Consider the following 21,717-nt stretch of genomic DNA (forward strand, 5'->3'; position numbering starts at 1 on the left):
ATGCGCATGCGCAGTACCCCGTTAGTGATAGCAAACTGCCAGTACTGCCCTCTTATGGGTAGGAGCTTAAGAAATACATCCCTACTATTGGCCTTTGGCTCATGATGCCTCCATGACATAGCATGTTTATGTAGTGATACACTCCCTATTCCATGGGTTACTTATTAAACACTACAGGTGTCTATAATCACCAGCCTAATTAAATCCCTTTTTAAGGGGCATGTTACACTGCCCACTGTACCACTCCCAGTAGAAGGCTAAGGCCGAAACGCGTAGGAGCAGGTCCAGTTGGCAGGATCCCCTGTTTTGTCCCCTCTCTAGGACATATTTATGTGCTGTGAGCTTTGCTCCTTGACTCCTCCACAGACTGTGCTGAGTACCTGACATGAGGTGAAGTATTACCTATCTGCTGCTACAGACTAAGGTGTGCTTTATTGGATTATTTATGTGTTTTTTCACAGTGATACTGCTGGTATTGTGATGCTTTACACTTGTCCCCAGATTCAGGGAGACTTCAGCATTTTTGTTATTCAGTGTATCAGCCACCTTATTTAGCCACCGTTTTGTGTCTGTCAGTAGCTATACTTTATACACCCTGTCAGGTACTTTCCAGCATTTCTATGTCTATTTAGACTTTTGTATTGTCTTTCAGGGTAACCCCCTGATCAGAGGTTAAATCAAGTCTGCACTTTTCAGGGGATCCATGCCTTGTTTTAAATTTTCTGTGCTTTAATTTTACTTTATGTTCTGTGACATTTTTCAATAAACATTTTGGTTTTGTATTGTCAGGCATACTAGAGTGCTTTTATTTGGGCTCTTTATTCTTTTTTGCAATAATTCATGCCCTTATAGCACCACCGACAGATGACTACGTCTAAATTTACCTTGTCGGTTGTATAGTTGCCATTATTTGTCTCATGGATGCGGGGTCACTTCTTTTTCTCACATAATACTTATTATACTAACTTGGTTAGTCTCTAGACCCCAGCTCCTGTGACTGTTCTTGTTATTGTTACAGAAAATAATTTTAATGGATTTTGTGGCTGGTGAGGAGCGCCGTCGTGCCTATGCAAACGAGGCATTTAATATCAATATATCTGATATTTTACAAAATCCACCTTTACAAACAATAGGGAGTGGTGATAAAATTAAAGCTCTGAAACAGCTATCCCAAAAAAGACTGCAGTCCTGGTGGAACAAAACTGCCTTAGAAAAATATCTGCTTTATCAGTTCATACCAAGGGGATTAAGAGTGCAAACCTTTCCCTCATTTGAATTTACGGACATTTCACTAAAAAATAAATGGGAAGAAAGCTTAAATACCTGCTCCTTTGCATTGTTAAAAATACTCATAGAACATGATCAGGCACGTGTAAAAGAGTTAACTGTGGAAATTGAAGCTATTGAGAAAGACTTGACTGAGGCAGAGAGTATTCAGTCCAAACGTATTGAAAAAGATCTTGATAAGTTTGAAAAAGATCTTATTGCGTTTAAGAAAAACAAGTTTGACCGTGATCAGGAAGATTACAGAAATAATACGGTCTATAAGTGGCATAGTAGGAATAGGTCCACTAGAAATAGAAGTTCTAATAAAAAATTCCATAAGAAGACTAATTCAGTTTCCATCTCCTCTGGGGTATCCGCATCAGATTTGGAACTCTCAGATGCTGAGAGTATTCCATCTATATCCAATCAAGATAACCGGTTACATTTTTTAGATGCGGGTACAAAGATACCGGCCATAGAAGGAGGACAAGGAGGGGAACAAAGAGAGTTAAGGGGACGAAAATTCGTCACACAAAAAACGAAGTGAGTAGTATTAATACCAATACGGATAATGAAATGACGATTATTAATCTATCCGAGATTACTCTTACAGAAAACCAAAACTCAGTCTTGCGACAAGGACTCTCTTTTGCCCCCATATCCTGCATGGACCACTTTGAGTGGATTAAGGATCTGAATTTATTTTGTAGGAAACTTCTTTTGTTTAAATTCTTTGCCAAAGACTGGGATGTTACTGATGACAATGTTGAACTTGTACACTTAAGCACACAGGAGAATGCTCAGTTGCAGGACTTGGAATCCTTGTTTCAAGACCAAGGAATTATGCAGATTGAGGAAAAGGACATCCTAGCGCATTGGAAGCCCCAGTCGATATTCTGCCCTCCGTGGCAGACCTGTCCACCAGTTGAGGTGTATCTAAAACTGGTTACGGAGGACTTCAAGAAAATCAAGACCAAGATGGATGATACTAATCTTACAAAATCAGAGCTGACGGCGATAAAAGAACTACAAGCCATGCGGGACATAGTCATCAAACCCAGTGACAAAGGCGGAAACATAGTCATCTGGCCTGAGGTGATGTATGAAAAAGAAGCATATAAACAATTAAAAAACACTGTATGCTATACGGAAATTGCATCAGACCCGACAATCCGCTATAAAGCAGAGATTGATCGTATACTGAGGTCTGCGGTGTTAGACGAATATATTACAGACCGTAACTGTCAGGATCTCACTGTTAAATGTCCCAGAGTACCAACATTTTATCTTTTGCCGAAGGTGCACAAGAACCCGACCCACCCCCCAGGAAGGCCCATTGTGTCGGGTATAGGGGGGCTATGCGAACCCATTTGCCAATTTATTGACTCTTTTCTGCAACCGTCAGTGGAGACTCTGCCGTCTTATATCAGGGACACAATGGATGTGTTGGCGCGCTTGGCCTACATCACAGTCGATGATAATACACTACTTGCGACTTGTGATGTAGAGTCTCTCTATACATGCATAGACCACGAGGATGGTTTGCGCGCCACACAGTTCTATTTGTCCATGCAGAATGTCTCCGCTGGCTTGATGGACCTGCTCCTGAAGCTATTGAGAATCATTCTCACTCATAATTATTTTATCTTCAGGAGCAGGTACTATTTGCAGAAGAGAGGCACTGCAATGGGTGCTACGTGTGCCCCCTCTTATGCTAACCTCTTCCTGGGCTGGTAGGAACGGGAGATTGTGTTCTCTGAGGCTAATGCAGCATTTACCCAACACGTGTTGCTGTGGTTGAGATACCTCGACGATGTGCTGATTCTCTGGCAGGGGACAGCAGCTGGGTTCAAGGGCTTCGTCGATGTTCTCAACCACAACAACATGAATATCAAACTAACATTCAGTTGCAGTAAGACACAGGTAGAATTCTTGGACCTTTTTGTAAATCTTGGGCCTGACGGTACATTACACACCGACATTTTCCGTAAAAAGACATCTACAAATGCCATACTGCATGCTTCTAGTTTCCACCCGGAACACCAAATTAAAGGCATCCACACTAGTGAATTTTTACGCTTGAAGCGCAATGTCTCCACAGAAAGGGTTTTTACTGAGAGGGCAGGAGAGATGAGGGAAAGATTTTCACAGAGAGGGTATAGCAATAGATGTGTAGAGAAGGGTTATAAGAAAGCCCTTGACACTCCTAGGGAAATGTTGCGTTGTCCTAAACCAAAAAATAAAGCAGATAATCAAATTCGGTTTATTGGCACTTATACTGCACCGACACACTTTATTCGAGCAAATACCCAGTATGTACCTGGCAGATACCTGGAATGCGCCGCTCCTCACCTCTGACAAGCCCCGTTGCATTTGCCTTCCCAGCCTGGGTTCATGCCTGGCTGACGGGCGGCTGATCTGTTAAATGATAATGATTAGGATTTAATAGGCTGCAATGCTTCGCGTGTCTACCAGATGGCATAAATTCATGAATTGTAATGCAGTGTATATATATATACTGTGCAGTATTGTAGCCAGCGGGAATAAAATGCTTCAATCCCTGCATGGAAAATAACCCAATGCACTCGGGCAGAAAACAGTCACAAACCTCAATACACCCGGGTATACCCGAATTCGTGGGACTAGCCGAGCTCGAATAAAGTGTGTCGCCAGTGTAATAAACAGTGGCACCAGCTGCGCCAGACACTGCAAAGTCACTGGAAAATCTTGATGACTGACCCTGACTTTAAAAGGAAATTGGGCGATAAGGTAACAATGACGAGTCGCAAGTCTCCAAATCTTAGAGATAAGCTTGTGGCAAGTCATTTTGTTCCCACTTCAAGAGACACATTCCTCTCCACGACCAAAAGAAAAGGCTTTATCAAATGTAAAATCTGCTCTGCCTGTCGATACATGTGTCAGACAGACGTGTTCACAGACTCCAACAAGACAAAGAATTTTAAAATCAAAGATTGTCTTAGTTGCAAGTCAAAGGGAGTGATTTATTGTCTCATGTGTCCTTGTGGTCTTCCCTACATTGGGATGACCACATGAGAACTAAGATTCAGAATTCTCGAACATGTGAGAAATATAAAAAATGCCTCCAAAGATCTTTTGGCTTTTAAGAAAATAACATCAGTTGCACGGCACTCCTGTCTGACACATGCATCAGATGTGACATTGTTACAGGCATTTGCAATAGAGAAGGTGAGCCTTGGATTGAGGGGTGGTGATTTGGAAAGGGCACTTTTACGCAGGGAGTCCAGGTGGATCGTCCAAATGGACTCAATGATGCCACGGGGCCTGAACGACTACCTGGGCTTCGCGATGTTCCTTTGAACACCTATTTTTCCTTTATTGATGCACATTTTGCTAGAAATTTCTGTGTTCAAATTGTAGTGATAAGAATCTCATGCACTCTCCCCTCTCTCCCCTTTTGCCTCTCCTTTTCTGCCTGTATTCAATCACAGAGTCCTGGGTTTGCACCGCATAGAATCAGCGAAAACTTGGGACTTGATCTACATCGTATCTCAATCTGCATAACGAATTTACTCACAAAAACTGTCTTGCCTGCAATAGAGGAACATCATGAACTGAGCAATTTATAATTCAAGATCTGGCAATATCGGATTACCCACGAATTGACACTATATCCAGGAGAATAATCACTCTGCACACTCTTTTTTGATCCTAAGTGTGTACCACATAGGACAATCGAGAACTTGGAAATTAATCCATTATGTCCAAAATTACCGACGAATGAGAGTATGGATTTTCTGTGACATATGGGACTATCATGTAATTTTGGAAAGATCAACACTCCATTATAGATTGGATGTCCATGGAAATATCATGAATTGGAATTATGTTCAGGAGAAAAAATATATTCTCTTGTGGGATTTTATAAATATCTAAAGATTATATTTATACTCCCTTTGTTATGGACTATACCACACTATCTGCCTTACTGTCATATGTATGGACAATGATATCTTATGAGGACTCTTGTGATAAGTGATGGGGCAGAAACAAATGTACCCCAAAAAAAGAACTGAGATAGGTCTATACAGATCTCTATGGAATAATGCATCACCAGTATGTTTACTCCATGTTTTACTCATATGAGATGCTCAAGTCATGCAATTCCTGAAGACAATATTTCTTACAGTACTAATAATCCTGAACTAGAAATAATATAGCTGGCTATCCAGCGATTGTTTAAAATGTATATTAATGCAATTTCTAGCTAATAGGTATTATTATTAACAAATGCTATGATAATAATTGTAATACAATGCATGTTTGTCTGATAGCTTAAACTTTCTTTCTTTGTGATCTTATATGATTGATTAGCAGCTAAATCATGTTACTAACTTCCAATAGGTAATACACCTTTAAGATAAGTTCATCCTCTTGTACAGCAGTGAGGTGTTTTAGCAGCATATGCGCATGTCACGATTGGGCATTAGTGAGGGCCAATAGATCGCGCTATTTTTGGTGTGTAAGGGCAAGCATGCGCAGTTAGAAGCTCAGAAACCATATACACTAGAAGGATTTGCCATCTCCTTCATGACCGAGTGGAGGGCGACGGGGACGCTGACGTATGACGTCACGGACATGCGCATTTGCATCCGTGATGCACGTTTTTTGCCCTCAGTGCCCTAGACCCGGCCAGGAAGAGTTTCCAATACTTCCCCTATAGTTAGCCTTGGGATGGCGCATTATAGGTGACAGCTTTGCCACAGTCGCACCCTCATGATGTCATGCGCATGCGCAGTACCCCGTTAGTGATAGCAAACTGCCAGTACTGCCCTCTTATGGGTAGGAGCTTAAGAAATACATCCCTACTATTGGCCTTTGGCTCATGATGCCTCCATGACATAGCATGTTTATGTAGTGATACACTCCCTATTCCATGGGTTACTTATTAAACACTACAGGTGTCTATAATCACCAGCCTAATTAAATCCCTTTTTAAGGGGCATGTTACACTGCCCACTGTACCACTCCCAGTAGAAGGCTAAGGCCGAAACGCGTAGGAGCAGGTCCAGTTGGCAGGATCCCCTGTTTTGTCCCCTCTCTAGGACATATTTATGTGCTGTGAGCTTTGCTCCTTGACTCCTCCACAGACTGTGCTGAGTACCTGACATGAGGTGAAGTATTACCTATCTGCTGCTACAGACTAAGGTGTGCTTTATTGGATTATTTATGTGTTTTTTCACAGTGATACTGCTGGTATTGTGATGCTTTACACTTGTCCCCAGATTCAGGGAGACTTCAGCATTTTTGTTATTCAGTGTATCAGCCACCTTATTTAGCCACCGTTTTGTGTCTGTCAGTAGCTATACTTTAAACACCCTGTCAGGTACTTTCCAGCATTCCTATGTCTATTTAGACTTTTGTATTGTCTTTCAGGGTAACCCCCTGATCAGAGGTTAAATCAATTCTGCACTTTTCAGGGGATCCATGCCTTGTTTTAAATTTTCTGTGCTTTAATTTTACTTTATGTTCTGTGACATTTTTCAATAAACATTGTGGTTTTGTATTGTCAGGCATACTAGAGTGCTTTTATTTGGGCTCTTTATTCTTTTTTGCAATAATTCATGCCCTTATAGCACCACCGACAGATGACTACGTCTAAATTTACCTTGTCGGTTGTATAGTTGCCATTATTTGTCTCATGGATGCGGGGTCACTTCTTTTTCTCACATAATACTTATTATACTAACTTGGTTAGTCTCTAGACCCCAGCTCCTGTGACTGTTCTTGTTATTGTTACAGAACATAATTTTAATGGATTTTGTGGCTAGTGAGGAGCGCCGTCGTGCCTATGCAAACGAGGCATTTAATATCAATATATCTGATATTTTACAAAATCCACCTTTACAAACAATAGGGAGTGGTGATAAAATTAAAGCTCTGAAACAGCTATCCCAAAAAAGACTGCAGTCCTGGTGGAACAAAACTGCCTTAGAAAAATATCTGCTTTATCAGTTCATACCAAGGGGATTAAGAGTGCAAACCTTTCCCTCATTTGAATTTACGGACATTTCACTAAAAAATAAATGGGAAGAAAGCTTAAATACCTGCTCCTTTGCATTGTTAAAAATACTCATAGAACATGATCAGGCACGTGTAAAAGAGTTAACTGTGGAAATTGAAGCTATTGAGAAAGACTTGACTGAGGCAGAGAGTATTCAGTCCAAACGTATTGAAAAAGATCTTGATAAGTTTGAAAAAGATCTTATTGCGTTTAAGAAAAACAAGTTTGACCGTGATCAGGAAGATTACAGAAATAATACGGTCTATAAGTGGCATAGTAGGAATAGGTCCACTAGAAATAGAAGTTCTAATAAAAAATTCCATAAGAAGACTAATTCAGTTTCCATCTCCTCTGGGGTATCCGCATCAGATTTGGAACTCTCAGATGCTGAGAGTATTCCATCTATATCCAATCAAGATAACCGGTTACATTTTTTAGATGCGGGTACAAAGATACCGGCCATAGAAGGAGGACAAGGAGGGGAACAAAGAGAGTTAAGGGGACGAAAATTCGTCACACAAAAAACGAAGTGAGTAGTATTAATACCAATACGGATAATGAAATGACGATTATTAATCTATCCGAGATTACTCTTACAGAAAACCAAAACTCAGTCTTGCGACAAGGACTCTCTTTTGCCCCCACATCCTGCATGGACCACTTTGAGTGGATTAAGGATCTGAATTTATTTTGTAGGAAACTTCTTTTGTTTAAATTCTTTGCCAAAGACCGGGATGTTACTGATGACAATGTTGAACTTGTACACTTAAGCACACAGGAGAATGCTCAGTTGCAGGACTTGGAATCCTTGTTTCAAGACCAAGGAATTATGCAGATTGAGGAAAAGGACATCCTAGCGCATTGGAAGCCCCAGTCGATATTCTGCCCTCCGTGGCAGACCTGTCCACCAGTTGAGGTGTATCTAAAACTGGTTACGGAGGACTTCAAGAAAATCAAGACCAAGATGGATGATACTAATCTTACAAAATCAGAGCTGACGGCGATAAAAGAACTACAAGCCATGCGGGACATAGTCATCAAACCCAGTGACAAAGGCGGAAACATAGTCATCTGGCTTGAGGTGATGTATGAAAAAGAAGCATATAAACAATTAAAAAACACTGTATGCTATACGGAAATTGCATCAGACCCGACAATCCGCTATAAAGCAGAGATTGATCGTATACTGAGGTCTGCGGTGTTAGATGAATATATTACAGACCGTAACTGTCAGGCTCTCACTGTTAAATGTCCCAGAGTACCAACATTTTATCTTTTGCCGAAGGTGCACAAGAACCCGACCCACCCCCCAGGAAGGCCCATTGTGTCGGGTATAGGGGGGCTATGCGAACCCATTTGCCAATTTATTGACTCTTTTCTGCAACCGTCAGTGGAGACTCTGCCGTCTTATATCAGGGACACAATGGATGTGTTGGAGCGCTTGGCCTACATCACAGTCGATGATAATACACTACTTGCGACTTGTGATGTAGAGTCTCTCTATACATGCATAGACCACGAGGATGGTTTGCGCGCCACACAGTTCTATTTGTCCATGCAGAATGTCTCCGCTGGCTTGATGGACCCGCTACTGAAGCTATTGAGATTCATTCTCACTCATAATTATTTTATCTTCAGGAGCAGGTACTATTTACAGAAGAGAGGCACTGCAATGGGTGCTACGTGTGCCCCCTCTTATGCTAACCTCTTCCTGGGCTGGTGGGAACGGGAGATTGTGTTCTCTGAGGCTAATGCAGCATTTACCCAACACGTGTTGCTGTGGTTGAGATACATCGACGATGTGCTGATTCTCTGGCAGGGGACAGCAGCTGGGTTCAAGGGCTTCGTCGATGTTCTCAACCACAACAACATGAATATCAAACTAACATTCAGTTGCAGTAAGACACAGGTAGAATTCTTGGACCTTTTTGTAAATCTTGGGCCTGACGGTACATTACACACCGACATTTTCCGTAAAAAGACATCTACAAATGCCATACTGCATGCTTCTAGTTTCCACCCGGAAATCAAATTAAAGGCATCCCCACTAGTGAATTTTTACGCTTGAAGCGCAATGTCTCCACAGAAAGGGTTTTTACTGAGAGGGCAGGAGAGATGAGGGAAAGATTTTCACAGAGAGGGTATAGCAATAGATGTGTAGAGAAGGGTTATAAGAAAGCCCTTGACACTCCTAGGGAAATGTTGCTGTGTCCTAAACCAAAAAATAAAGCAGATAATCAAATTCGGTTTATTGGCACTTATAATAAACAGTTGCACCAGCTGCGCCAGACACTGCAAAGTCACTGGAAAATCTTGATGACTGACCCTGACCTTAAAAGGAAATTGGGCGATAAGGTAACAATGACGAGTCGCAAGTCTCCAAATCTTAGAGATAAGCTTGTGGCACGTCATTTTGTTCCCACTTCAAGAGACACATTCCTCCCACGACCAAAAGAAAAGGCTTTTTCAAATGTAAAAACTGCTCTGCCTGTCGATACATGTGTCAGACAGACGTGTTCACAGACTCCAACAAGACAAAGAATTTTAAAATCAAAGATTGTCTTAGTTGCAAGTCAAAGGGAGTGATTTATTGTCTCATGTGTCCTTGTGGTCTTCCCTACATTGGGATGACCACATGAGAACTAAGATTCAGAATTCTCGAACATTTGGAAAGGGCACTTTTACGCAGGGAGTCCAGGTGGATCGTCCAAATGGACTCAATGATGCCACGGGGCCTGAACGACTACCTGGGCTTCGCGATGTTCCTTTGAACACCTATTTTTCCTTTATTGATGCACATTTTGCTAGAACTTTCTGTGTTTAAATTGTAGTGATAAGAATCTCATGCACTCTCCCCTCTCTCCCCTTTTGCCTCTCCTTTTCTGCCTGTATTCAATCACAGAGTCCTGGGTTTGCACCGCATAGAATCAGCGAAAACTTGGGACTTGATCTACATCGTATCTCAATCTGCATAACGAATTTACTCACAAAAACTGTCTTGCCTGCAATAGAGGAACATCATGAACTGAGCAATTTATAATTCAAGATCTGGCAATATCGGATTACCCACGAATTGACACTATATCCAGGAGAATAATCACTCTGCACACTCTTTTTTGATCCTAAGTGTGTACCACATAGGACAATCGAGAACTTGGAAATTAATCCATTATGTCCAAAATTACCGACGAATGAGAGTATGGATTTTCTGTGACATATGGGACTATCATGTAATTTTGGAAAGATCAACACTGTAAAGTTGATTTAACGCAAAATATGTAGTTTATAGAGGTGAAGGATTAATGAGACAGGTATAAATCAAGGTGAGGAGTATAGTTGAGATAACATTACCCTAAATTAGCTGCTACAATGGCAGTTAAACGGTAGGTGAATGTCATGAAGTCTGATGGCATTTCTACACAGATTGACTGCGGAAAAACTATTGAGTTAACAACTATTACTTAACTTATCAGTTAAAAGCTCCATTATTTGTGATAAGAGATTTGTTATGATAACATCAACACAGTTATAGTATAAAACCTGCCTGTATAAAGTAATATGGAGAAATACATTGATGCTACCTGCTAATGTTGCAGATGGATTCTATGATGAGAATTTTGAAGATGAAACAAAACCTGCATCTATAACTTCCAAGTACCAACAGATCACTTGAGGATATATTTTGATGGACAGCTGCTATAACGGTCATCTTGTCAGTACTCCTGAGAGACGCTCCAACATGAAAGTTTAAAGAGAAAAGAAAATAACTGTCTTAATGATATAGCGTTGTTCGAATGTTTGACATCCCGGAGGGTCATGAGTACTTTATAACTCTTTGAAAGAGAATTATTTAATAATAGTGCATAATGCTTGTTGAGACTATGAGGCTTATTCTATATCTGTCAATTAGATATTTTCAGGGAATTGTTGGCCCAAAACAGTCCAATTGGCATATACTGTATAGAATAAACCCCAAAGTGCATATTCTTAACTATATTTAAATATGAATTTATGGGAGCATTTTATTTAAACATCAGCATACAGTTCCTTAATTTGGAAAGAATGAATTTGTTTGTCTCGCAGTGAGAAATACAGTGTCTATGTACTGTATTTGGGAATCATAATAGTTTGAGCAAAATATATTTGTCACCAGCTCTCTGAAATGTACAGATGTAGCCGGCATTATTACACCCATATGCGCATGCCAGTGTGTGCAATAAGCCACTAGCCTCACCCATTCTCTCAAGCACAGTTTATTCAGACACCCTGGTGTGTATGCTCATGCAGGCACATTGCATTCTGCTATGCACAAATTGGAGCATTAACATCTGCTACATCTGCTTTTGAGCAGCAATTAGACTGATAGTTATTTTTGAGGATCTGTTAATTATTTTTATGGTGTATTTTTTTCAAAAAACAAAAACTAGTAGCACTCAAACACAAAAATCAAAAGAATATTTATAATAAACAACTACTGCCTAAAACATAGGGCCTTATGCAGTAAGCGGCGATAAGGCTTTTTTCGGCATTTTTCCGCCAAAATTGGATTTGAGATTCAGTAAGCGCCGATAAGTGCTCAAAATCGGCATTTTTTCTTCCCGATAACAAATTTATCGGCATGCATCTGGTGATAAGCCCCTTATCGGCACTTTTCGGCACTTTTTTAAATCGGCTGTATTCAAGTAGCCCCGATCATCTTATCGGTGCTGATCGGCACTCAGAAATGGCGATTTCATCTATAATTGGTCCCGCCAAATAAAGTTGGCAAGTTGGAGGGGAGACCGATCGGTAAGGTTGCCGGAACGGCACTTAGAAAAAAAACCTCAACTCTACATCAATGGAGTCAATGGAGCGGGGACGTATAACATTATAGGACTGTTTACGTTTTATTGCTCATAATACAAATGTGCTTAGCATTACAGTGTGGAGGTCATTCACTTCATCGTGTCACCCCTTACGTTTATTATTTGCATAACATTGTACTTTTATATGTTATCATGATTTGCGTGTCACATTACTCATCATATTATGATGTGTCAAGGGAAAATCCTATACTCAACTCTTAAAGGAGCAGCTCACATCATATCCAACTTGTTACTTAAGTGTGCTTCAATTTATTATATGATGTTACACATTTCACACATCTAACACATCCAGCGTATAATTATGTTGCTATACATTACAGAATGCTTTGAATGTGTAACGCATGATCAAACGTAACTGTAGCTCTTTGTTTTCATGTTTACATGTACTTTGTGACCTCCCTCTTTTCATGACGTCCGCAATTCGACACTCAATCACATAGCATGTTTACATTGCACACGATGCATTACAATCACTTCATGCTAACTTATACACACATCTAGAATAGTTACTCATTGTTACACGTTTGAAACTGAATCAATAGCAACTATCCTGATGCCATAAATATATGCATATATACAGTATAATTACTTCATGTGAACATGTGACAATAACATGGCAAATTAGACATGTTGCAGCGAAGTTTTTCAACGTCAATGTAATGGTTGTATCCTAATTAGATGATTGAGTGTTGCGTTCAGAAGTGGTACATGCATTACACATTCCACAAATACTTTCCAATAAATGCTTGTACAAAGCTTAACGTTACATCATTGTGAAATATCATGATTTGCTGCTGAACACACATAAATAATACTTGTAATAGCAAATGGATACAGGTTGGGAGTCAACTACTTGGATATGTTAATGTAACACCTTGCACTTTAGCAAGTCACCTGACATCATCACATAGGTATTTAAAGGAGGGCAATTACCTGCTCATTCACAGCTACAGACCTCAAAATGATGCGAATGTTTAGGAGACGGAGGAACATTCTATTGCACGAGAGGCTTGCTGATGGAGAGGATGTCATAGGCCAAGGAAGAGACAGGGACAGAGGCAGGGACAGTGGCAGGGACAGTGACAGGTACAGGCATGCGGACAGGAGAGGGAGAGGGAGAGGGCAAGGAGATGAGAGGAGAAGGGAGAGGAGAGAAGTTGTGGCTCGTCCTCATTTGTACAGGGAGTGAACCCTGTTAGATGGGATGAGTGAGGAGGAGATTGTAAGTCGCTATCATTTGAGTTCAGCAGCAATCTTAGCTCTTTATGAAGAGATACGGGGAGATTTAGATTTTGTGACAGCCAGAGATCGTGCAGTCCCTGGGCTTGTTAAAATGCTGTGCTCATTACATTATCTTGCTTCCACGTCATTCCAGACTACTGTGGGCATAGTGGGCGGGGTCTCGCAATCTACATTCTCGCGAGCCTTTACCCAGTTTCTATGTGCACTCAATAGACGCGCTAGAAATTATATTCATTTTCCTACAGAGCACACAGAGTGGCTGAAAGTCAGGAATGGCTTTTATGCCATAGCCGGGATACCATGTGTGCTGGGTGCAATCGATTGCACCCATGTTGCTTTGATCCCACCTAGTCAGAGTGAGCATGCTTACCGCAACCATAAGCACTACCATTCCCTGAATGTACAGGTGGTATGCGATGCCACGATGAAGATTATGCATGTGGTAGCCAAATTCCCTGGTTCCAGTCACGATTCCTCTATCCTGAGAAACTCATCAGTCTGCCATGCTTTCGAAGAAGTCTATTTTGGCGCTGGTTGGCTGGTGGGTGAGTACATATTATGATGTGTTAACAAACAACTCTTGTTTTTCTAGGAAATGTTGTATGTTATTATGTTATCACTAATTGTTTCATATGTGTGCACCATGGATTATAGGTGACTCTGGATACGGAATTACCCATATATCTACGTGATCCGTCATAGAGAGGACATTTGGGCTTCTCAAAACAAGATTTAGGTGTCTCGATAGAACTGGTGGGGCACTTCAATATAAGCCTGCTAAAATGTCTGATATTATAATTGCATGTTGCATTTTGCACAATTTGGCACTCAGAAATAATGTTCAAACAGACATACGTCAGGGTTTGGAGGAGGAGCATCCCGTCAATTTACCAGCTGACACTGAGCAAACAGCCAGTGGTGTTGAGACACGTCTGAATGTCATAAACACATTTTTTTCATGTAAGCAAATACATATATCTTCATAGTACTACATACATATATTCATTCTTTGTTATGATAAATACATTTGTCCAAATACCATTCACTTAGGAAACAGATGAATATGGTTTGCACACCTTTCTCTTCTCTGCTGTGTGGACAAATGCATGTGGCACTGGTATGTCATTCATCCACATATTGTATTATACTTCTTATCAATAAAAGTTTTTGTGTGTACGTGAAGAAAAAATGTGTACAAAATTATTAATTTATGTACATGCTCTTTTTGGATATGCATACACAATAAACCTACTATGTCCATAGTCATTAGTTAGTGCAGTATGGTTACATACAATGTTATTTTTGCAGTGTGACATGTGAGTCACAATGATGTGTACACCAGTGTGTATTTCATATTATTTTTAACGAAATGTACATGCTGTTTCATATGTAACACAAAATTGAAACTTTTGTGTGTTGCATACCTTAATGAACATGTCATGACAATGATTTTTATTCATTCATGTTTTCTTTTTCAAGGTATATCACTTCAATGACTGCTCATGGTATGTATTTCAACTCACATCTGTCATAAGATGTGCCAACCTCGATAAAGGTATAGTTACAGGATGTCTAAACAGAACGTATTGAAAAAGATGTGACTATTGAAACATGTTGTTTCTGTATAGTGTACGTGCGTTTAGCTACACTTGGTGGTTAATGTGCAGTGTATTTGAAAATCATTAGGGACATTACATAACATTTAATGTAGCAAACGTTACAAATTCCATTCCTGTAATATAGGGGTGGGTGGAGAGAAGGGGATAAACCCTGCTGAAATATTTATTATGGGAGGAGAACATCCACTGATTCACATGAGTGATCTTAACACTCAATGCATGATTGCCTGAAAACACACCAACGTTTTCAACATAATTTACATTGCAATGTATGTGATTAGTTGTTGTATCAATGCATCTTCATGTTGATTACTACATTGTCACATGTTTATGTATAAGTCACAGATGTGTGTTGATTTGACGTACATGTAACATGTGTCAAAATGTTAACACCATTCAAAATTATAGTTCTTTGTGTTCTCAACTTTTCATACTTCATTCGACCCAATGACAATGTTGTTAATATAATTTTAATTTCATTCACGTTAGTTATTCATAATTATCATGATCCTTTACAACTAATGTCAACATATGAACGTCAATGACGTGGACATTTGCATACGCACACATTTCAGCAACAGTGTTTGTGTGTGTAGCACTTTTTGTGTGATGCATGGTTTTCAACGTCAAATAATATAAACAAACATACTAATGTTTATTGTATCATCGGACTCACTTCGCTCTGAATGTGTTGAACGTTTACTAAAAACACTAAACTATAGTTAGTCGTGAGAATAAAATTTACACACAAATGTTAATCTTTTCATGATCTTTAACTAACATTCAGTAGCTCATGCATGTTAGGTTAGCACTAAAACTTAGGTGAAAAATAACTTTGCACACGACTAAACAGTTTATATCACCTCCCTATTGTTATTGTGTATGTTCAGATAGAATGTCTATGAGTTGTTATGTAGCATTTACATTCTTTGACAAGTCACACATCACATTATACAATATAGTAGAAAAATGTGTTTGCTGAGTGAGAATGTTGGTTGCATATATAACATAGCAAGATATAATGTTAGTAGAAAATCACCAAAAAACAGTAAAAGTTCTAACTTCAGTGCTTAGCAACATCATTATGTTAATTAAGTGCATAGTAAATATTGGCATAACTGGATAACATTATGTATTTATTGTTAATCTGCGTACCAAGCATTGAAAGCATTGTTACATATGTATTATAATAGTTGTTCGTTCGTCGTCACAATCATCTAATATAACGATTGGCTCATCTGAAATCATACATTGATCCCATGTATTCATCCGCGACATCTGTGAAATACAGCAAACACATGATGGTCAAAGATGGCACATTTATATATGTCTCTGCATGACAACGCGTAACACATCTCTATATGATTGTGGATATTCACGCATAAGTAACGTACATGTTGAAAGTGCAAGGATCAAACCACAGATACTGAACTGTCATTTTTATAATGGCGTTGCTGGCATTACTACGGATATGATATTTCCGATGCCTGTATACATAATATTGTGCGTGCACAACGTCAGTTGCGCGCACACTTCACGATTGTGTGGACTAAGTTTTAGCGCATGCGCTAAACAATGTGTACGATGTGCGTTCAATACATGTCCCTCCATGGTGCTGCTAGCAGTAAGCATATCATGGCTGGAAGTTATGATATGGAAGCAAAACTAATTCACTTCTACACACGTACTTATCTAAACTTTGTAAACGGACGTATGTCCACGGAAACAACGGACGATCAGCCAATGAGCGAACAAAAGATGTGTGACGTCATGTTAAGGCACCGTGAAATGCACGCAAACACTCCTCCCACTGAATTAACATTGGCCTCCAGCGCTGTGCACACACCGTAACACCGACGCACGCGTATGACACAGTGCACTAACCGTAACAATAAGCTACAGGCACAGTCAATACGTTTCACGCGCGCACGTCGGTTGGGGGCGGGCCTTGCATCCGTAAACCTTTTTAAGGACGCCTAGCATATATATATATATATATAACAACATTGAAGGACTTATATGCAAACAGGCCTTGTTGTTATTATCTTCACACTTCATTAAAGTTTTTAACATTACTGGATGAGTATGTTTGAGGGCCTATTAGAGTCAGTTGTGTATAAGTAGTAGTTAACAGCCAACAAGGCCTGTTTTGAGCCATGAAGGCCTGTACTGTTAAATAAGATAATATATATATTTTATGTAGTGCTAAACTGAAGCCATTAATGTGTGTAAGTAGGCCTTGTTGTAATCATCCTGAAAGTTTCATACTTGTGAGTGAATTATTGCCATAATAATATCGCTGCTATAATTTAAACAAGTGTCCTAGCATGTATATCTCATTAACACAAGGCCTGTTTTCTGACAACAGTGGCATAGACAAAAATAAATAAATATATATATATATATATATATATATATATAGATCAAAAAGATAAAGAAAAGCTCCCTGTACGCCGCACTAGAGATCACCTATATCTATGTTAAAACTTAATATTTATTAGTAAACAGTTAAAATTTGTTTATTGCAGCAGTAATGTGAACCAAAGTAATTTAAATAATTGAAATAAAAACGGAGAGGTGAACTGTGTACCTAATAGAAATGACAGTGTAGAACAAAAACCACTATTGTCAATTAGAGTGTCCCACCACTATATAATTATACTAGAGGTGGTAGTGATTAAGCTACAATATTCTGTCATATGAAACCTACTCCTAGATGGTAGTGAGGGGTGTAACCTGAATTGATATGTACGCTTGGTTTGACAAGTAGATACAGTAATAGATCAGGTATACATACACATTTGTGCCAGACCGTCAGGTTCAATATTTAGTGAGCCTGTGGGTCTGTCATGGTGAACACTAGCAGTTGATGCAAGATCATAAAGTATGTGTCTTGTACTGTGAACCATGAACCATAATAGTTAAGGAGTAGTCAGAGTGTTGTGCTTCCTAATGAAGTCTCCGAAACACTCTGAAAGGAATAGGCAACAGACCTCTCCGATATAGCCAGCGTACTAGGTGGTAACGCTTAGCTTGCCCTACATATGTTTCACCTGTAGTGGCTTCATCGGGGGCAAAGACAGAGTGATTCCCTTGCTTATTTATACACTTTATTGTTACCTTATTGGTTAATGGGTTCCAGGCTCTGATTGGTCCTCAGATAAATGTATCACACCCATACTTCAGAAACAAGAAGGAAAAGGCTCTGATTGGCCCTGTCAAATCACATGGCCAGTCACATATCTGTGTACTTCTAGTCATGTGTGCCAAAGTTCCCTTTCCAATGGTAGCTGGGAGTTGCGTCGCGTCATCAGCGCGCGACATCCCAATGATCTCGGCAAACTGCAGTGTGTTAAATGTCACTCGCTCTAAACTGACGGTATCCAGTGTAGAATAAGCTGTCACGGCATAATGTCATGGGGCTATATTGTATCCCTGAGTTGATATGATTTGGATGATTGCTGCCCGTGATATCTTAAGCCTATTGGTGGGAAGTAGCATCGCGTCATCAATGCGCGACGTCACCATCAGTGGTGTTTACATTTCAATCAAAGTTTCTTCCCACGTTATTATGTTTGTGGTGTGGTTGCCATAGCAACCCGCGATGCTCTGTCCTGATTGGTCAGAGATTCCGTCGTGTCATCGAGGCCCGATTTTAGTTTCAACTTTAAAGCTGGATGCCACTGCGATCGATATGCTTTATGGTCAAGTCAGTACATTTAGAAAGTTGTAGATCGCTAGCATGTTACCCCACATATTTGGAATATAGTGTAGTGAGGTGGCAAAAATTGTTATGATGGTGCTTCATAATGCCTTCACTCCCTGGCTGATAAAAATGTCCTGTTGGACAGGGAGGGCTACTTGTCTGCACTCATGTACACTCTACATTTCATGTCAGTGTTTTTCTTACATGTACCAATAAAATGATATAGCGCAATAATGTATTTCTTAATGACCATTTGTGTAATGTGACATCAGTTAGAGCTATTGTTTAAGAACCTTTTAATAGCGTTTGCTGGTCATTTAACATGAAGTATGGGGATGTGTGTTCCAAAGGAATAATGATTGTTGTAGAGGTGAGTTAATAGAAGCAATCAGGGTTATATCTCAATTAATCGGTATCACGAGCGAATGAATGCATGAATGAGTCGAAAAAGGGGAATGAAAAAGTCAGATCTGTATTTAAAGATCTGTATTAAAGAAAGGGGGTGAAGAGGAAGCCCTCATTCAGACCTGTTGGGGATAAGGTGGAAAGTTGGTATATCCACCGGGACTCTTGTTGTAAGAGAGTTTTGTCCCAGTCTCCTCCTCTCATATTGGTTTTGAGGCAAAAAATGCCTTGAAAGCTTAAGGAGTTAATGTCCCCCCCGTGGTGTCCCCGTACGTGGCATGATACCAGGGTATCAAGCGCATTCCTAATCGACCCAACATGTTCCAATATGCGTCTGCGGAACTGGCGACCTGTCTTGCCTACATATTGCATCCCGCATTTGCAAGTGATGAGGTAAACTACATGTGTACTCTTGCAGTTTATAAAACTTTTTATTTGGAATTTTTTGTTATTAGAGGTACTTTGGAAGTTTTTGCTTGTATTGATATATGTGCACGCTTTGCATGTTCCACATTTATAGGTACCCGTTGTTTTTTGTGGAAGCCACGTTTGGAATTGTGATTTATTTTGGAAATGGCTGTGGACTAATGAGTCCTTTAAGTTCTTTGATCTTTTTGGCACCATTGTTGGATATGGTTTTAGCACTTCACAAAGATCTTTGTCCTCCAAGAGGATGTGCCAATATTTCCTATAGATGGATTTAATCTTATTCCATTGGGCACTGTAGGTACCTATGTATCTGATTGTTTTATCCATGACCAGTTCCCTTTTTGAGTACAATAGTTTTTCCCTATTGACTTGTTCTGCATTTTTGTAGGCTTTTTTAACATGTGTTTTGCTGTAGCCTCTATTCAGGAATTTTTCCTTCATCGTTTCTGCTTGCCGATGGAAGTCTGCAGAGTTGGAGCAATTCCTCCTAATACGGAGGAACTGGCCCGTCGGGATACCTTTAATTAATGAGGCCGGTGGTGACTGTCTGCCCTTAAATAGCTGTTTGTTGCTGTTTTTTTTGCGTGTGATACCGTATTTATTGTTCCATCATGATTGATGGAAATTTTTAAATCCAAGAAAACCAGAGATTCTTCACTGATCTCAGATGTTAGGCGTAGGTTATGACTATTCGTATTCAGAGTTTTCACGAAGGTATTAAATAGTTGTTTGCTACCCTTCCATAATATCAGAATATCATCTATATAGCGAATCCACATAGTGATATTATCCGTGAAAATGGTCATGCTCTCATTAAACACACTATTTTCTTCCCACCACCCCAGGTACAGGTTAGCATATGTTGGGGCGCATGTTGTGCCCATTGCAGTTCCCTGTACCTGGAGATAGAGTTTATTGTTGAATGTAAAGTGATTGTGTGTTAGGACAAAAGATAGGAGATCACATACAAACTCGTTATGCTTTAGATATCTGATGCCCCGAGTGGAGAGGAAAGAGGCTACTGCCTTTAAACCTACTGGATGCTGGATGCTGGTGTATAGTGACTCAACATCCATGCTACATAAAACTGTATTTGCATCCACTGTAATTCCTTCTAGGCGTTTCAAGACATCACGAGTATCCTGTACATGTGAAGGCAGAGATTTAACAAAAGTTCTCAGTACTTTGTCCACATAGGTGCTTGGGCCCTCAGTGAGATTCCCAATGCCCGATACAATTGGGCGGCCCGGTGGGTGTGTGGAGTTTTTATGCACCTTTGGTAGACTGTAAAAGGTTGCTGTTTTGGGGAATGGGTTATACATGAATTTATGTTCTTGTTTAGATATTACTAGATCTTCTAGTCCTTGATCTAACAGGATTTTGAGTTCTTTCATAAAGATTGGATTCGGATCCTGATCTAGGATTCTGTAACAATTGATGTCACCTAGAAGTCTCAAATTTTCCTTAACATAGTCATCTGTTTTCTGTATAACTATATTCCCTCCTTTGTCTGAGCTTTTTATTGTGATGTCTTGCCTATCCGATAATTCTTTGAGTGCTGCCCTTTCTTTTTGGTCCATATTTCTCTTTGTGTTTTTCCCCTCTATTACTATGGATTCTATTTCTTTGGACACCATTTTAACGAAAGTTTCAACATTGCTGCATACATCCATTTGGGGAGTGAATTTACTCCTTGGTTTGAGTTTTGTGAATGGGCCTATTCCCAATGGTCTTTCACTTTCTTCACATAATTCCAAAAGAATATCTAGATTGTCTAGATCAGCTGTACTCATTTCCTCAGAGTCCAAATTTTTGGATCTAGCTAGTTGAATTTTTTTATAATATTTATGCAGCAATAATTTTCTGGCGAATAAATTGGTGTCCTTTATGCAATCGAAATGATACATATTAGAGGTGGGAGAATATGAGAGGCCTCATTTCAGGACTTTGATATGCTCTGTGCTTAGTGCAAAATCAGTGAGATTCATAATGAATGTGTCATGTGAGCGGTCTGGTGCTAGTGATACGTTCCCTTCCTGCTCTTGTTGTAACCTCTGCGTTTGGTTTTTCTTCCTCTCCCCTCCCTTTCCCCTTCTCGTTCGTTTAAATAGAGATCTAGGGTTTCTGATGTTTTGGGGAGAC

This window comes from Ascaphus truei, chromosome 1 (assembly GCF_040206685.1).
Source record: "Ascaphus truei isolate aAscTru1 chromosome 1, aAscTru1.hap1, whole genome shotgun sequence".
In the NCBI taxonomy this organism is placed as follows: Eukaryota; Metazoa; Chordata; class Amphibia; order Anura; family Ascaphidae; genus Ascaphus; species Ascaphus truei.